The sequence below is a fragment of the Salmo trutta genome, chromosome 20 (assembly GCF_901001165.1).
Source record: "Salmo trutta chromosome 20, fSalTru1.1, whole genome shotgun sequence".
Classification (NCBI taxonomy): Eukaryota; Metazoa; Chordata; class Actinopteri; order Salmoniformes; family Salmonidae; genus Salmo; species Salmo trutta.
In genome coordinates, this window is record NC_042976.1 from 35671091 (window position 1) to 35690301 (window position 19211).

General features: G+C 43.8%; 1 pseudogene; it reads right to left on the reverse strand.

The window, feature by feature from the left end:
- Positions 1–8963: 8963 nt before the first annotated feature.
- LOC115156365 (C-X-C chemokine receptor type 2-like) lies at positions 8964–9685 on the reverse strand (annotated as a pseudogene).
- Positions 9686–19211: the final 9526 nt, after the last annotated feature.

Below are 19211 nucleotides of genomic sequence, written 5' to 3' on the forward strand. Positions count from 1 at the left end.
GTCCATTATAATTAAATGTTTACTCCCCTTACCTGCTTCGTCTCAACAGCGTCATTCCGCGTGACAATAATTCCCACAACTTATTTTGGGAAGCTTGTGGAAGGCTACCCAAAACTTTTGACCCAAGTTGAACAATTTAAAGGCAATGCTACCAAATACTAATTGAGTGTATGTAAACTTCTGAAACACTGGGAATGTGATGAAAGAAATAAAAGCTGAAATAAATAATTCGCTCTGCTATTATTCTAACATTTCACATTCTTAAAATAACGTGGTGATCCTAACTGACCTAAGACGGGGTATTTTTACAAGGATTAAATGTCAGGAATTGTGAAAAACTGAGTTTAAATGTATTTGGCTAAGGTGTATGTAAACTTCCGACTTCAACTGTATATGATCCTTGGTATGACCAGCTTAAAACAATTCCATATATTCGCTTAGTAGAACCCCCCACCCCAGGCTTAGACTCTGGGGGGTTAACAATTACAAGCATATCAATAACATGATGCAGCCACCACTATGCTTGAAAATATGGAGATGGTACTTAGTAATGTGTTGCATTGATTTGGCTCCAAACACAACACTTAGTATTCAGGACATATTGCTTTTATTTGCCACCTTTTCTCAGTTTTACTTTAGTACCTTATTGCAAACAGGATGCATGTTTTGGAATATTTTTATTCTGTAAAGGATTCCTTATTTTCACTCTGTCATTTAGGTTAGTATTGTGTGTAAGTACAATGTTTTTGATCCATCCTCTTATCACAGCCATTAAACTCTGTAACTGTTTTAAAGTCACAATTAGCATCATGGAGAAATCCCTGACAAACTGTGTGAAGAGCAGGGCCCACCATCCTCTCTAGCAACTGAGTTAGGAAGGACGCCTGTATCTTTGTAATGAGTGGATGTATTGATGCACATTCCAAAGTGGAATTAATAACTTCACCATGCTCAAATAGAAATTCAATGTCTGCTTTTACCCATCTACCTATAACATTTTAGGAAAGACCCAGATGCAGACAGTGTCGAAGTAACAAAAGTTTATTACTAGAACAGCTGGAGTTGGAGAACCTGTCAGACGTGGAGCATGTGTTCTTGGGCGGAGCGGGAGAAGATGAGGATGTCGCAGAGGTAGACGGAGACGAACCAGTTCAACATGTCGCAGAGAACATCATTAACCCGAGCCTGGAACACAGCTGGGGCGTTGGTATGGCCTCACCTCTGGCCTGCTGGCCCCCCTACCTCTGCGGAAGCACAGTTCCCGCTCAGCCCAGTCAAAACTGTTCGCTGCTCTGGCACCCCAATGGTGGAACAAGCTCCCTCACGACGCCAGGACAGTCAATCACAGTCAATCACCACCTTCCGGAGACACCTGAAACCCCACCTCTTTAAGGAATACATGGGATAGGATTACGTAATGCTTCTAACCCTCCCCCCCACCCTCCCCCCAAAAAAGATATAGATGTACCATTGTAAAGTGGTTGTTCCACTGGATATCATAAGGTGAATGTACCAATTTGTAAGTCGCTCTGGATAAGAGCCTCTGCTAAATGACGTAAATGTAAATGTAAATGGCATGACTAGATACTCGTAGTGACCGCTGGCAGTGTTGAAGGCAGTCTTCCACACGTCCCTCTCCCATATCCACACCAGGTGGTAGGCGTTCCATAGGTCCAGCTTGGAGAACACGGTGGCCCCCTGGAGCGGCTCGAAGGCCGATGAGATGAGTGGTAGCAGGTAGCGGTTCTTCACCGTGATGTCGTTGAGGCCCCAGTAGTCGATGCACGGTTTTGTTCTTCTCCACAAAGTACCCTGCGCCGGCAGGGAGGCAGAAGGACGGATGAACCCTGCATCTAGGGAGTCCTCAATGTAGGTCTCCGTAGCCTTGGTCTCCGGACCCGACAGAGAGTACAGTCGTCCCCTGGGTGTAGTGGTGCCTGGGAGAAGGTCAATCCCGAAGTCATAGGGTCGGTGCGGTGGAAGCAAAGTGGCCCGGGCCTTACTGAACACCTCCCGGAGGTCCTGGTACTCCGCAGGAATGGTGGCGAGGGTCGGGGCAACTTCCGAGACCACAGGAAGACGTCCCGGGGCAGGCTGCGCTGACTTCAGACGATGGGCGTGGCAGAACAATATATACAATATATATATCAATGATGTCGCTCTTGCTGCTGGTGATTCTCTGATCCACCTCTACACAGACGACACCATTCTGTATACATCTGGCCCTTCTTTAGACACCTCCAAACGATCTTCAACACCATATACAACACTCCTTCCGTGGCCTCCAACTGCTTTTAAATGCTAGTAAAACTAAATGCATGCTCTTCAACTGATTGCTGCTCGCACCCTCCCGCCCAACTAGCATCACTACTCTGGATGGTTCTAACCAAGAATATGTGGACAACTACAAATACCTAAGTATCTGGTTAGACTGTAAACTCTCCTTCCAGACTCACATTAAGCATCTCCAATCCAAAATTAAATCTAGAATCGGCTTCCTATTTCGCAACAAAGCCTCCTTCACTCATGCTGCCAAACATACCATCATAAAACTGACTATCCTACCGATCGTTGACTTCAGTGATGTCATTTACAAAATATCCCCCAACACTCTACTCAGCAAACTGGATGTAGTCTATCACAGTGCCATCTGTTTTATCACCAAAGCCCTATATACTACCCACCACTGCAACCTCTACACTCTCGTTGGCTGGCCCTCACTACATATCCGTCGCCAAACCCACTGGCTCCAGGTCATCTATAAGTCTTTGCTAGGTATTATATTATTTATCTCCCTCTCTAAGCATAAGCTGTCAGAGCAGCTGACCGATCACTGTACCTGTACACAGCCAATCTGTAAATAACTACCTCATCCCCATATTATTACTTACCCACTTTCTCTTTCGCACCCCTGTATATCTACTTGCACATCATCATCTGCACATATATCACTCCAGTATTAATGCTAAGTTGCAATTATTTTCACTTCTATGGCCTATTTTTTGCCTACCTCCCTACTCTTCTACATTTGCACACACTGTACATAGATTATTTCTAGTTTCTATGTAACTCTGTGTTGTTGTTTTGTCGCACTGCTATGCTTTATCTTGGCCAGGTCGCAGTTGTAAATGAGAACTTGTTCTAAACTGGCCTACCTGGTTCAATAAAGGTGAAATATATATATATATATTATAAATAAAAGAATGGGCTCCAGCCCATAATGGCACCAGCAGTCCAGTCTATGATGGGATTGTGTCGCTGGAGCCAAGAGAATCCTATTACCACGGGAATCTGAGGAGACTTTATCAGCATAAATTGGATTGCCTCGCTGTGGTTCCCTGACATTCGTAGGTTGATGGGAGTAGTTCTGTGAGAGGCCTGGCCTATAGAGCGCCCGTCCAGTGCTCTAACATTCAAGGGTATGAAGAGGGGCTGAGTGGGGATGCCCAGCTCGGACGCCAGGATAGCATCCAAAAAACTCTCATCAGCCCCTGAGTACTCGCCCCTTCTTGATGAGCCTGGTTTTTTAATGGGCAGGTAGATACGAAATGTCCCGTAGCTCCACAATATAGGCAGCTCTGTGTGTGGAGTCGGCGTAAGCGCTCAGCCGGAGTCAATCTAGCCCTGCCCAGGTGCCTGGACTCAGAAGGAGGCGAGTCGGCAGCCCTATGTGATTCCCAAGAGAACTCGAACATGTAGAATTCGGCGGTCACCGGGATTCTTCAGAGACGAGGTGGGAATTGAGGCCAAATGAGGGCGACAGGGCACAGATTCCCTCTCCCTCCTACATTCTCGAAGCCGCCCATCGATCCGGATGGTCAAGGCTATGAGGGAGTCAAGGTCCATGGGCAGCTCATATTTGACCACCTCTGATAATCTGTGAAGGAACATGTCAAACAATGCTTCCGGGTTCCAGGCACTCTCAGCCGCCAACGTGCGAAAATCCATTGCGTAGTCTGCTACACTACAGAAGTCTTGGTGTAGCTAGAGCAGCTTACGAGCAGCCTCTCACCCAGACAATGGAGAATCAAACACCTTCCGAACTTCCGCAACAAACTTCTCTAGACTAAGGCAGATGGCGGACTGTTAATCCCACACCGCCGTAGCCCAGGTGAGTACCTTCCCGGACATCAGCGTTATGACGTACGCTATCCTCGTGCGGTCTGAGGGGAACGAAACGAGGAAGTACTGGGAGAGAAAAGCCCGGCAGGTTCCGGAATCTCCAGCATAGCGCTCCGGAGGAGGTAAGCGGGGTTCTCTGGACACTGGAGTAGGCTGGGAGATTACGGGTGTGACCAGCTGCCCAGTGGGGAATCCGCGTAATTGCTCCAGCAAAGTCTCAAACTCCTGGTCATGGCGTTCTGCCAGGGTATGGAGTCCCTCCATAAGACTTTGTAGTAATTCCTCGTGTCCAATGGTGGCTCCTTGCAAGGAGACAGCATTGTGGAGCTGGTCTGAGTCTGCTGGGTCAGTCATGGACAGTTTCTACTATCACGTTTTAGGAAGGACCCAGATGCAGACAGTGTCGAAGTAACAAAAGTATTACTACAAAAGGGGGCAGGCAAAACGACAGGTCAAGGGCAGGCAGAGGTCAGTAATCCAGATTATAGTCCAAAAGGTATAGAACGGCAGGCAGTCTCAGGGTCAGGGCAGGCAGAGGTCAATAATCCAGTGTGGTGGGACAAGGTACAGGACGGCAGGCAGGCTCAGGGCAGGCAGAATGGTCAAAACCGGGAAACTAGAAAACAGAAACTTTAGAAAAGACAGGAGCAAAGGGAAACGCTCGTAGGCTTGACAAACAAAACAAACTGGAAACTGTCAAACAGAGAACACAGGTATAAATACACAAGGGATAATGAGGGGAGATGGGAGACACCTAGTGGGGAGTGGAGACAAGCACAAAGACAGGTGAAACAGATCAGGTTGTGACACAACCAATAGGTGCCCTTCTTTGCAAGGCATTGGAAAATCTCTCTGGCCTTTGCGATTGAATCTCCGTTTAAAATTCACTGCTCGACTGAGGGCCCTTACAAATAATTGTATGTGTAGGGTATAGAGATGAGGTAGTCATTCAAAAATCATGTTAAACACTATTATTGCACACAGAGTGAGTCCATGCAACTTATTATGTGACTTGTTAAGCTAATTTATTTAGCTTACCATAACAAAGGGGTTGAATACTTATTTACTGAATCCAGACATTTCGTATTTTCATTTAATTCATTAATTAGTGTGCAATACAGATCACGGTGATAAATGGAGTCATTTCGCTCACATAACCACTTCCCTCTGTTTTGATAGATAAGACATTCATTATCAGATTATCACTTGACAAATATCAACATTTCCCAGCTCATATGAACTTGTATTTTTTTACATTGACAAAGTTCTGAACACCATTACTTGAGATGGTGGATCCGAATGTAAGTTAATCTGTTTTTAAATGTGTTCATCTTATTTATGAGTACAATCTAATTTTCTCTATTTCTACATCACACGTCTGGTGACAAAGTAAAAGTTGGAAGATGAAGATGTATTTAACACACAATAGGCCTTGACATGTATGTTGTTAATATTTAGCAAGCATTGAAGCAACACATGAAAAACATTGGATTGGAACTATACTATACAACAGAATCATCCATCCCCCCACCCTCTACTCCAGACCACCCACCCTACACACGCACGCACACGCACACGCACACACACACACACACAGTGATTCCTCCTTTAAAAGTTGTGTCATACTGTGGCACACCCTGTGTGCTGCTGCAGCATTCTGTGGCACGTCATTTAATTCGGATTTCAAGGTTTTACTGCTAACCTACAAAGCATTACATGGGCTTGCTCCTATCTATCTTTCCGATTTGGTCCTGCCGTACATACCTACACGTATGCTACGATCACAAGACGCAGGCCTCCTAATTGTCCCTAGAATTTCTAAGCAAACAGCTGGAGGCAGGGCTTTCTCCTATAGAGCTCCATTTTTATGGAATAGTCTGCCTACCCATGTGAGAGACGCAGACTCGGTCTCAACCTTTAAGTCTTTACTGAAGACTCATCTCTTCAGTAGGTCCTATGATTGAGTGTAGGCTGGCCCAGGAGTGTGAAGGTGAACGGAAAGGCTCTGGAGCAACGAACCGCCCTTGCTGTCTCTGCCTGGCCGGTTCCCCTCTCTCCACTGGGATTCTTTGCCTCTAACCCTATTACAGGGGCTGAGTCACTGGCTTACTGGTGCTCTTCCATGCCGTTCCTAGGAGGGGTGTGTCACTTGAGTGGGTTGAGTCACTGACGTGGTCTTCCTGTCTGGGTTAGCGCCCCCCCTTTGGGTTGTGCCGTGGCGGAGATCTTTGTGGGCTATACTCTGCCTTGTCTGAGGATGGTAAATTGGTGGTTGAAGATATCCCTCTAGTGGTGTGGGGGCTGTGCTTTGGCAAAGTGGGTGGGGTTATATCCTGCCTGTTTGGCCCTGTATCATCGGATGGGGCCACAGTGTCTCACATGCATTAATTAAAAAACCCTTAAGAAGTCAGCTGCTAATTTTCAGATTTACACCACATAAACACAGCCATTTTCACTGGACTATCTGTTGCTGCCAAGTCATGATTTCCCTGGGGGTTAGCCTTGCAATAACCAAGTGGTGAGACACATAGCCCTCTATATTTAAATGTTTCAGGTACACTCTGATAGGTGTCCGCGTCACATACAGTATCTTCTATTGACATTATCTTCGTTTGTTTGTCCTCGTGTCTGTTTTTCAGCATAAAGTACTCTGTAGCCACTTAGTGTGGACACCAGGTGAGACCACACACACACAATAACAGTCTCTCTTCTTCACTTCATCCCTCTCCCCCTTCTCCCTAAATCCTCTAGGTTATATCAGCTGTGCTGGTGAACCCCTCCCGCATCTGAACTGGCTGACAGAGGGCACAGCATGATCATAGGTGAGATGCCACTTAGTCGGGTCAACAGGAAGTATTATTAAAGCTTACATTGAAATACAGACAGAGATGTAGTAGTCCCAGAGTTAATGATCCAAGGTCAGTTTTGCATTTCACCTCCTGATTTAAGATGACTGACCGTGTTAGATTAATCATGCTCTCTCGTCTGCAGGTATGTTTTGATGTGAGAGAGGAAGCCAGTCCTGTCATCTCCACCTCACCCGCTCTTAAGATAACCTTCGGGCCAACTGGGGGCCCAAGGCTGGTTAGGAGACACAACGCAATTGTGATGAACTGAGAGAATATTAGGGTAGCACTGTAATTCATGAATCATATGCTGTCTGCCGCTGTTCTTACATCTTTCCCTTTCTGTCTTCTACACCTCTCTCCCCACCTCGTCTTTCTTCCTTGTTTTATAATGCATACCATATGTGCATTGAAGTACAGATTGAACTTTATATATTTAGCTTTATAATATGACAATTATTATAATTATAATGCATTTATATATTTATAACACCTGGATAATGAACTTCTTTCAAAAAAGCGTTTCACATTCTCCACTGGTTGAAATTAAGTATCTCATTGAAATACTATCCTGTGTCCTCAGATTAACGCAGATGAAGGGAGTTAGATATGCATAGTTTTTTTTCTGTATATATGAATTACAAATCAATCATGTGTCTAGTCTATTGCGGCAGTGTAGCTTAGTGGTTAGAGTGATGGGCTAGTAACCGAAAGGTTGCAAGTTTGAATCCCTGAGCTGACAAGGTACAAATCTGTTGTTCTGCCCCTGAACAAGGCAGTTAACCCACTGTTACTAGGATGTCATTGAAAATAAGAATTTGTTCTTAACTGACTTGCCTAGTAAAATAAAAATAGTTACAATGTGTAATCATTGATGTTGCAGGAGTGGTAAACACTGTTGAAGTGTATAATTGTAATGCAGACACAGCATCATTCAAATAATGGAGTTTGATATGAGTGAAAAAGAATGTCTCAGAGATTCATAACTGAACAGCACGTTTATTTGCCAAGGAAGAGTACATGATCAGTGAATTTATTCAATGTACAGGCTACAATGTGTGAATCTCATGCGTGGTAATAACTACAGTACATGTAGACTTGCATCCTTGGCACAATAAAGTTGTTTTATTCTACCTCTCCATAGGTGTCATTAATGTCATTCAGACTTGAAGTTAATACAACAACTATGATAGCTGAGGTTCATAGATTGGTATGAATATTAGTTCAGAGCCTAACGTTTTAAGGTCCATACACAGATCGGCTACATACTGTAGCTAGCTACACATCCATAGGCATACAGTTATTTTTATCCTCCACTACACAATAAGCAAGTAAATAGTCAGCTAGCTATGTCACTTCAGCTGCATTGCAAGGCAAGCTTACACAATTGTACATTCAATTTGCAGTAAATGCTTTAGCTAGCTAGATTCTTTACATCCACTGTTTCACAAGACGACAGCCTGGTTTGCTGGTTTTCTCAGGAGTCCCGAAAACATTAAACAACATGGATTACAAATTCGTTCTCCTAACACTAGCTAGCTGGCTAATGTTAGCTAGTCAGATAACTTGCTAAATTGCGATTTTTGAAAATTAACTTTATGACAAAAAAAATGCACAAACGTTTGTCTCTAAATTAACTAACATATTCCTCCTAATTGTACATTTTTTGCTTGACTCATTATGACGTTATAACAACTTACACCTGATTCCACCGTAATGTTTTGTCAGCCATCTTTGTTGAAGAACGCCACAAGGCAAGGGTGGCTCGCATCAAAATTCGTCATTGGAACCACTCGATATGATTGGTCATATAAAAACCGTGGGACCCAAATGCATAATGAGTGCTCTAACTCCCCCTTGTGATGGTCTGGAGCAATGAAGCCATGACGCTGGGTACCTCTAAGTCCTGCGGTGCAAGCCCGCAACTTTTAAAGGAGGAACCACTGTACACACACATACGCACAACATACGCACCATCCCCTGATTACTGAAACCTTACAGGGTAACGGAGGTGTTCCTAGACCTTTGACTGGCCATACTGTAAGCCACCATCACCGTCTTGCTGATCCATCCATGCTTGTGGAGCGTCACCAAGAGATTGTTCCGGAACTTATGCCTGATGAAGGTATACAGCACGGGGTTGACATCGCAGTGCATGAACGCCATCACCTCAGTGACATACAGCACCACGCTCACCCTGTTCCAGAACTAACACGTTTCCTCGCCCAACGTGTCCACCAGCATGCTGATGTTGCGCAGCAGCCAGCATGCAACGAACGCCAGCACCGCGGCCAGGATGACGCGCATGGCCCTGTGCTTCTGGCCGCCGTTGCGCATGCCACTGAACAGCGCCGCTGCAGTGCAGCTGTAGCAGACGACGATGACCTCCAGCAGCAGGAAGAAGTCCAGCACGTGGCGAATCACCCGCACACCCACCTGCCACTGGTCGCTGCACGCCGAGGGCAGGTTCTCAAACTGTTGTTCTGCCGCTGAACAAGGCAGTTAACCCACTGTTCCTAGGCCATCATTGTAAATAAGAATTTGTTCTTAACTGCCTTGCCTAGTTAAATAAAGGTTCAAATTCTAAAATAAAATAACAGATGGTCTGGTCATTGAGATCCTCTGGTTGGACAGCCTCCCGTTGGGAGCGCCACTGTCAACGAGAGAAGCCGCACGTCTCCGCACACCAACCCCACCAGGTTAATATAGCTCGCCATCTTGTAGCAGGAAATGAGAATGTACAAATAGAAGTATTGTACATAGCCGCATGCTGTTTCACTTGCTAACAGTTGCAACCTGTAATACTAGTAATACTACTACTGTTAGGCCTATATGTATTTTATATGGCTCTGTCTGTTTGTGTGACCTGGTGTTGTCATTTATGTCAATGTTGTCTGTAAATGTTTATTATAATTGTTAATTTGCTCAAGACCTGAATAAGTGAACTGACATGTTGTATTGGACTGGGCTTCTTACTTAAGTCAAAAACCTCAAAACATGACTGTCACGGTCGTCGTAAGGAGTAGACCAAGGTGCAGCGTGTGTGTCGTTCAACATTTTATTTACTCTGTGAAACTATGCAATACATAAATAAACAAAACAACAAACCGTGACGCAGAGGTGAAACAAACACTACTCAAAAATCATTTTCCACAAACCCAGGTGAAAAAAAACCTACTTAAGTATGATCTCCAATTAGAGACAACGAGGACCAGCTGCCTCTAATTGGAGATCATCCCAAACAAACCAACATAGAAATACAAAAACTAGAATCTAACAACATAGAAATACAAAACATAGAAAACACCCCGTCACGCCCTGACCTACTCTACCATAGAAAATAACATCTTACTATGGTCAGGACGTGACAGTACCCCCCCCCCCCCCCCCCCCCCCACCAAAGGTGCGGACTCCGACCGCACCTAAACAAAAACAACAACAAACCCCCCCAAAAAACAAAAAAAACAAAAGGGAGGGTAGGGTGGGTAACTAATGTCTATGGCGGCTCTGGTGCAGTACACATAACCTTATCCCGCGGATCCTTGAACAGAGGAGGCGGCTCTGGTTCGGGGCGTAACCCCCGCTCTGCCCGCTGATCCCTCTGCTTCTGTGCCACCGGACCGTAGATCATCGCCGGAGACTCTGGGCTGCAGGCCGCCGCCGAAGGTTCAGGGCTGCAGACCGTCACCGAAGGTTTAGAGCTGCAGGCCGTCGCCGAAGGTTCAGGGCTGCAGGCCGTCGCCGGAGGTTCCGGACTGTAGAACGTCGCCGGAAGCTCTGGACTGGGAACTGTCGCCGGAAGCTCTGGACTGGGAACTGTCGCCGGAAGCTCTGGACTGGGAACTGTCGCCGGAAGCTCTGGACTGGGAACTGTCGCCGGAAGCTCTGGACTGGGCAGGCGCACTGGAGGCCTGATGCATGGGGCTGGCATAGGTGGCACCAGACTGGTAACACGCACCTCAGGGCAAGTGCAGGGAGCAGGAACAGGGCGTACCAGGCTGGATAGACTCACTGGAGGCCAGGTACGTGGGGCAGGCACAGGATATACTGGACCGTGGAGGCGCACTGGAGGTCTCGAGCGTAGAGCTGGCACAACCCGTCCTGGCTGGATGCATACTTTCGCCCGGCAAACGCGGGGCGCGGGAACAGGACACACTGGGCTGTTAATACGCACTGGTGACACAGTGCGAAGCGCCGGCGCAGGATATCCTGGACCGAGAAGGCGAACTGGAGACCAGGAGCGCTGAGCTGGCACCACCCTTCCTGGCTGAATGCCCAACCTAGCACGGTAAATGCGGGGCGCGGGCACAGATCGCACCGGGCTGTGAATGCGCACTGGCGACACAATGCGCATCACCGCATAACACGGTGCTTGCTTCTTCACTCGCTCCCCATGGTAAGCATGGGGAGTTGGCTCAGGTCTCCACCCTAACTCTGCTAAACTCTCCGTGTGTCCCCCCCAAAAAAGGATTTTGGGGGTGCCTCTTGTGCTTCCGTCGTTGCCGTGCTAGTTCCTCGTAACGTTGCCGTTTTGCTCTCGCTGCCTCCACCTGTTCCCATGGGAGGCGATCCCATCCAGCCTGGATCTCCTCCCACGTACAGGATCACTTTCCATTCAAAATGTCCTCCCATGTCCAATCCTGATCACGCTGCTTGGTCCTTTGGTGGTGGGAGATTCTGTCATGGTCGTCGTAAGGAGTAGACCAAGGGGCAGCGTGTGTGTCGTTCCACGTTTTATTTACTCTGTGAAACTATGCAATACATAAATAAACTGAATAAACAAATCAACAAACCGTGATGCAGAGGTGAAACAAACACTACTCAAAAATAATCTCTGACCTACCTGACCTACTCTACCATAGAAAATAACATCTTACTATGGTCAGGATGTGACAATGACCAAAGATTCAAAACAATGATAAGAAGTTATTGTTTCTGGCATGAGAACTGTCTCAAGAGGAGGAACTGGCAACCAATTCAACTTGTATTGTACAACAACTTGTTATCTGACATATGTCACAACACATCTTACTCTGTCCACAGACCCTACACATCATATTCTGTTCACTGACCCTAATCTCTGTGAACCTGGTTAATTTAAAAAACGGTTTATTATCTGTCTACAGTTTTATCTACAGGGAGAACTCATTGCTGAATATGTGCTATGCTAAGGAGATTCTTATCTGACCACCGAAACTGAAATATTTGGTAATGATATGGCAAGATGTGTTTGTGTAACAGAGTAAGTCCCACTCAGCACCCCTCCCCTTTCCTCACTTTTAGAAAAACATGTTCATGTTTATAGTCATGAATAACTCCAGTTCAATCATTACAGGCTTAACTGAATGACAACAGAGACAGAATTCAATATGAATGTTATTGAATAGTTAGGAGTAGGCCTCGTCTCTCAGGAATCCTCCTCAGAGCCAGATGCTGATGACAAGTTGCCCTATGCTGGGAGCTCTGTCAGAGTGACCATCGGGTTCTTGGTCACCTCCCTGACCAAAGCCCTTCACCCCCAATTGCTCAATTTGGTCGGGCGGCCAGCTCTAATAAGAGTCTTGGTGGTTCCAAACATCTTCCTTTTAAGGATGATGGAGGCCACTGTTCTTGGGGACCTTCAATGCTGCAGAAATGTTTTGATACCCTTCCCCAGATCTGTGCCTCACCACAATCCTGTCTCAGAACTCGACGGACAATTCCATCGACATCATGGCTTCGTTTTTGCTGTGACATGCACTGTCAACAGTGGGACCTTATATAGACAGGTGTGTGCCTGTCCAAATCATGTCCAATCAATTGAATTTACCAAAAGTGGTCTACAATGAAGTTGTAGAAACATCTAAAGGATGATAAATGGAAACAGGTTGCCCCTGAGCTCAATTTCAAGTCTGAATACTTACGTAAATAAGGTATTTCTGTTTTTTATTAGTAATAAATTTGCATTTTAAAATTTCTAAAAACCTGTTTTCACTTTGTCATTATGGGGTATTGTGTGTATATTCATGAGGATTTTTTACATTTAATTCATTTTAGAATAAGGCTGTAACGTAACAAAATGTGGAAAAAGGGAAGCTGTCTGAATACTTTCCGAATGCACTGTATACTTACATTCATTTTTAAAATTGGTACCAGGCTACCTTCAGCTGGGGCTTGTGGGCCTCCTAGATGAGAACAGAGAACACCGTTGTGTGTGTCAGAGTCTCATCTTTCTGTAGAGGGGTCAGACATTTTCATGAGAAGACCAATTTTTCGGGGTATCTCCTGGTCTAACAAACATCACTGTAACTTTGCCACCTTCCACCACAGATACGGAAGGCTCCACTATAGGATCCACTATATATACAAAAGTATGTGGACACCCCTTCAAATGAGTGGATTTGGCTATTTCAACCATACCCGTTGCTGAAAGGTGTATAAAATCAAGCACACATTCATACAATCTCCATAGACAAACATTGGCAGTAGAATGGCTTTACTTAAAGCTAAATTACTTTCAATGACACCTTTCCAACAAGTCAGTTCGTCAAATTTCTGCCCTGCTAGAGTTGCCCCGGTCAACTGTAAGTACTGTTATTGTGAAGTGGAAATGTCTAGGAGTAACAACGGCTCAGCCGTGTGGTAGGCCACACAAGCTCACAGAGTGGGACAGTCGAGTGCTGAAGCACGTAGCACGTAAAAATCATATGTCCTTGGTTGCAACACTTGCTACCGAGTTCCAAACTGCCTCTGGAAGCAACGTTGGCTCAGGAACTGTTCGTCAGCAGCTTCCTGAAATGGGTTTCCATGGCCGAGCAGCCGCACACAAGCCTAAGATCACCATGCGCAATGCCGAGCGTTGGCTAGAGTGGTGTAAAGCCTGAATCACGCTTCACCATCTGGCAGTCTGACGAACTAATCTGGAACTGTGTTGGAATACTCATACTAACCGCACTAACTGTACTATTTGTGACATAATTGAGTATGTAGTATGCTTATTGGTCATTGTATGGATATAGTTAGTATGCCAAAAGTTCCTGGATGTCGTACTAAATTCGCCAAAATACGAAGTATACAAGCAGTGGACACTATTTCCGTGCTTTTAGGGCCCATAATGCAATTCTTCATAAAATGGGTGTGATTTGAAGAAAATGGCATTAAATATGCAGGCGAAGTGGATAAAAATTCATTGCTTTAACTAATTATGACAAATGTTTAGAAAATGTTGAGCAATGTAATAAAGTCATGACTTTTCAAATAAGTTACGTTACACATTATGATGGCTGACAATTTGTTAGCTACGCTATCGTTACGAACAGCACAGCATTACAGTAGTTAGTGACCATCCTAACGTTAGTTGACTCCTAATTTATCAAACTTGCCAGGCACTATATTAACTATATGCTATCTAACTAACTACCAAACATTTATTGATTTGATTATTCACGTCATTCTTAGCTACGTGGCATAGTCGTTGTGAGTTCTCAATGAACATTGTTAATTCTGGCTATCTACTCCAATTTCAGAGCACTCTCGTGTGCCAGAGCGCAGAATAACTGATGGATTTACAAATGCTCAACACCCGTTGAATATGTCCGGTGTCAGAAAAAACAAGCATAATTAAATTGTTGCCAGGAGCACAGTTACAGTCACCAACGCTGTGGATAACATGAAAACAGCCTAACACGCTCTGCAAGGGCGAGTAAAATGGTCAGAGTGAAGTGTTCTCTCATTTGTGTCTGGAAGTAGATAGCAAATTAGCCAGTTAGCTTGGGTGCTTGACTGCTGTTTTGAGGTCAGAATGCTTGGATCAACCCTACTCCTCGGCCAGAGCATTCAGTGTGTGCTCTGAACGCTCCAAGAGCGAAATTACAAATGGACAATCTGACAATGCTCTGGATTTACCAACTCCCAGAGCGCACTTTGGCACTCCAGATTGAAATAACGAACACACCCGAAATTGTAAAATTTCTAGCTAGTCATTTGTATTGCTAACAAGCTAGCAAGAGGTTGCATAGCAACAGCATCAACTTCTGGTAGACAGGAAAAGCTCAACTACGCTCAACTGAAACGATACCCATTCGTTTACAGTATACTAAAATTAACTAATAGTATATAGTATGTAGTAGTATACACTCCTCTTAACCTGTTGAGGATCTTATCCCGATCTTATCCCGGTATTGGGATTCATTGTCATGTGACCATGGCGGGGAATTCAAAACTGCAAGAGTAATCATTTCAAAAAATCTAATAATCAACTATTTTCCTCCATTTGAAAGATATATCTCCTAAATCTAACCACGCTGTCCGATTTTCAGAGGCATTACGGAGAATGCATAAAGTTAGGTTATGTGAGGAGAGTACATTGACAATAGCTGCGTGTAATGTTTAGCCAATTCAAAGAAGGGCATCAACAGACAGAAAACTAGCTAGAATTATGCACTTACCTTTGACAATCTGCATCAGATGACACTCATAGGACATTATGTTATACAATACATGCATTTTTAGTTCCATCAAGTTCATATTTATATCCAAAAACAGCATTTACAGTCGCGGTGAAATTCAGAATTTTTTTCGGCTCGAATGCACCCAGTGAATCCAGCATTACAAATCACGGAATTACTATTCGAAAACATTGGTAAATTATAATATTGTCATTCAAAGAATAATATATTATCATCTCGTAATTGCTACCGAAGGGCCAGATCTCAAAATAACTTTACTGGGAAATCACATTTTGTATAAACTGGGTACTATGCTAACAACAATAAGCTATATGCTAAGCTAAGCTAAGCTAAACCGTTAGCATTAGCATCATCTAATATCGATAATAACATTCTAAATATCCCCTTACCTTTGATTATCTCCATCAGAAGGCGCTGCCAGAGATCCCAGGTCCAGAACAAATGTGGTTTCTTTTGACAAAGTTCATAATTTATGTCCAAATAGTTAGCGTTCAGTAGGCTCCCACAAAATGAGGTGGGCAGTGTAAAGTCACGTCGAAAAACTAAAGAAAACCTAGTAAATAATCTATTTACGTTTGTTTAAACATGTCAAACGTTGTTTAGCACTAATCTTTTGTTCCATTTTTAACGTGAAACATCAGTAAACATCAGTAATATTTTCACACAACCTATCAAGTGTCTAGAATAAACGATAATGACAAAGGCACTCTTCTCAGATTCATGCGCAGGCGCAAAAAATGAAGTGATGACGTGTCAACTTGTAAGCTTTCTAATTCGGTGTGTATTTATCACAGATGCTTCAAACAACTTTCTAAAGATCGTTGACATCTAGTGGAAGCAGTAGGAGTTGCGAACTGAATCCTTTCTCACTGTGGTATCTTTAAAACAATGACACTAAATAGTACAGTCACAAAATTCTCTTTTTTTTTAATCTATTTTTCACAGGTTTTTGCCTGCAATATGAGTTTTGTTATACTTACAGACACCATTCAAACTGTTTTAGAAAATTCAGAGTGTTTTCTATCCGAATGTGTTAATAATATGCATATCCTAGCTTCTGAGTTGGTGTAGGAGGCAGTTAAAAATGGGCACATATTTCTTTCAAAATTCTCAATACTGCCCCCGTGGCCCGTAGAGGTTAAGGATCCGCCCCTTTTTTTTCAATTTTCACCTAAAATGACAAACCCAAATCTAACTGCCTGTAGCTCAGGACCCGAAGCAAGGATACGCATATTCTTGATACCATTTGAAAGGAAACACTTTGGGGTTTGTGGAAATGTGAAATGAATGTAGGAGAATATAACACATTAGATCTGGTAAAAGATAATACAAAGAAAAACCACCATGCGTTTTTTTGTATCATCATCTTTGAAATGCAAGAGTAAGGCCATAATGTATTATTCCAGCCCAGGCACAATTTAGATTTATGCCACTAGATGGCAGAAGTGTATGTGCAACGTTTTAGACTGATCCAATGAAACATTGCATTCTGTTCAAACTGTTGTATCAAGACTGCCCAAATGTGCCTAATTAGTTTATGAATAGATTTTCCTCAATTTTCCTCCTCAAACAACAGCATGGTGTTCTTTCACTGTAATAGCTACTGTAAATTGGACAGTGCAGTTAGATTAACAAGAATTTAAGCTTTCTGCCAATATAAGATATATCTATGTCCTGGGAAATGTTCTTGTTACTTACAACCTCATGCTAATCGCATTAGCCTACGTTAGCTCAACCGTCCGGCAGGGCCCCCACTGATCCTGTAGAGGTATGTAGTATACAATATGTTAGAATGTGTATTTGAACACAGCTTGGGTTTAGCAGATGCCAGAAAAATGCTACCTGCCCGAATGCATAGTGCCAACTGTAAAGTTTGGTGCAGGAGGAATAATGGTCTGCAAATTCTCCAAAATTACGTTGGAGGAGGCTTATAGTAGAGAAATTAACATTAAATTATCTGGCAACAGCTCTGGTGGACATTCCTGCAGTCAGTATGCCAATTGTACGCTCCTTTAAATCTTGAGACATCTGTGGCATTGTGTTGTGTGACAGAACTGCACATTTTAGAGTGGCCTTTTATTGTCCCCAGCACAAATCAAATCAAATTGAATTTGTCACGTGCCGAATACAACAGTGGTAGACCTTACCGTGAAATGCTTACTTACAAGCCCTTAACCAACAATGCAGTTCAAGAAATTGAGTTGATAAAATATTTACTAAATAAACTAAAGTTTAAAAAATGTAATCAATCAAAAAGTAACACAATAAATGTACATAACAATAACAAGGCTATATACAGGGTACCGGTACCAAGTCAATGTGCGGGGGCACAGGATAGTCCAGGTCATTTGTAAAGTGACTATGCATAGATAATAAACAGCGAGTGGCAGCAGTGTAAAAACAAGATAGTCCGGGTGGCCATTTGATTAGTTGTTCAGCAGTTAAGGAGCTTTTTGGTCCTAGACTTGGCGCTCCGGTACCGCTTTCCATGTGATAGCAGAGAGAACAGTCTATGACTTGGGTGACTTCTCTGACACCGCCTACTGTAGGTCCTGGATGTCAGAAAGCCCTGCTTTTTCGGCTGTCCTTTTCCTATAATCCATCCAAATTTGAGAGAAATACGTTTTTTGTGCATATCGAAACATTTCTGTGATCTTTTATTTCAGATCATGAATCATGGGATTAACACTTTATATGTTGCATTTATATTTTTGCTCAGTATATTTTTGGGAGACCCAATTGCTGTCGCGCAGATGGTGGAGGACGCATTGGGAAAGGTGGAAACAGCCAGAGTTACCAGAAGCAGTATGGTATTGATTTATTGTGTATCAGAAGAACAAAAGGAATGTGCAATTTGGCTCTGAAAATTATGGGAGTATGAAGTGGAAAGCTTTTCTTTCTGAGCAGGACACAGGTAAAATGTGTCTTCTCTGGTGTCTCGGTGGAAATTGAGGCTCAATGTCTTAATTAAACACTGCATACCAGGAGTAGAGGAGGCATGTTGCTTGAACTGTATGATGGATGGAAGGAAGAAGGCTGTGCTATTGCTATTTGATGAACAGTTTCTCCATACACATGTAAATTTGGGGTGTATGAGATACGCAGTGAGTTTTTGTGAACAGGCCATTGCAATGTTGGCCAAGTGTGTGCAGACTGAGTATACTGTAGGGAAAGGGGGATCCCTAGTCAGTTGTACAACTGAATGTATTCAACTGAAATGTGTCTTCCACATTTAACCCAACACCTTTGAATCAGAGAGGTGCGGGGGTCTGCCTTCATCGACATCCACGGGGAACAGTGGGTTAATTGCCTTGCTCAGGGGCAGAACGACAGATTTGTACCTTGCCAGCTTGGGGATTCAATCCAGCAACCTTCCGGTTACTGGCCCAAAGCTCTAACCACTAGGATACCTGCCTGTATATGTTGTTGAAGAGTCAGTGGATACACGGTGCTGCAGTTCAAATCAAATCAAATTATATTGGTCACGTACACATATTTAGCAGATGTTATTGCGGATGTAATGAAATGCTTGTGTTCCAGTTGTGCCCTGTAAGGGTGAATGAGGTCGAAATAGCAAGAATCAGGGCTGCCCAGCAGGTCTTATACAATATGTGGAGGCAGTGCAAATGGTTGTAAGAGTGAGTGGAAATGAGTAAGAAATGGCAATGGATGCCCCGCAGCCAACAGAAAATGCTTTTAACCAGTTAAGGGATTAAAAAAAATAACTAAGGTACATTTTGTTGCGTTTTTGCTCGGGTGATAGACTGTACATGCAAAACAAACAAGAAATCGATGA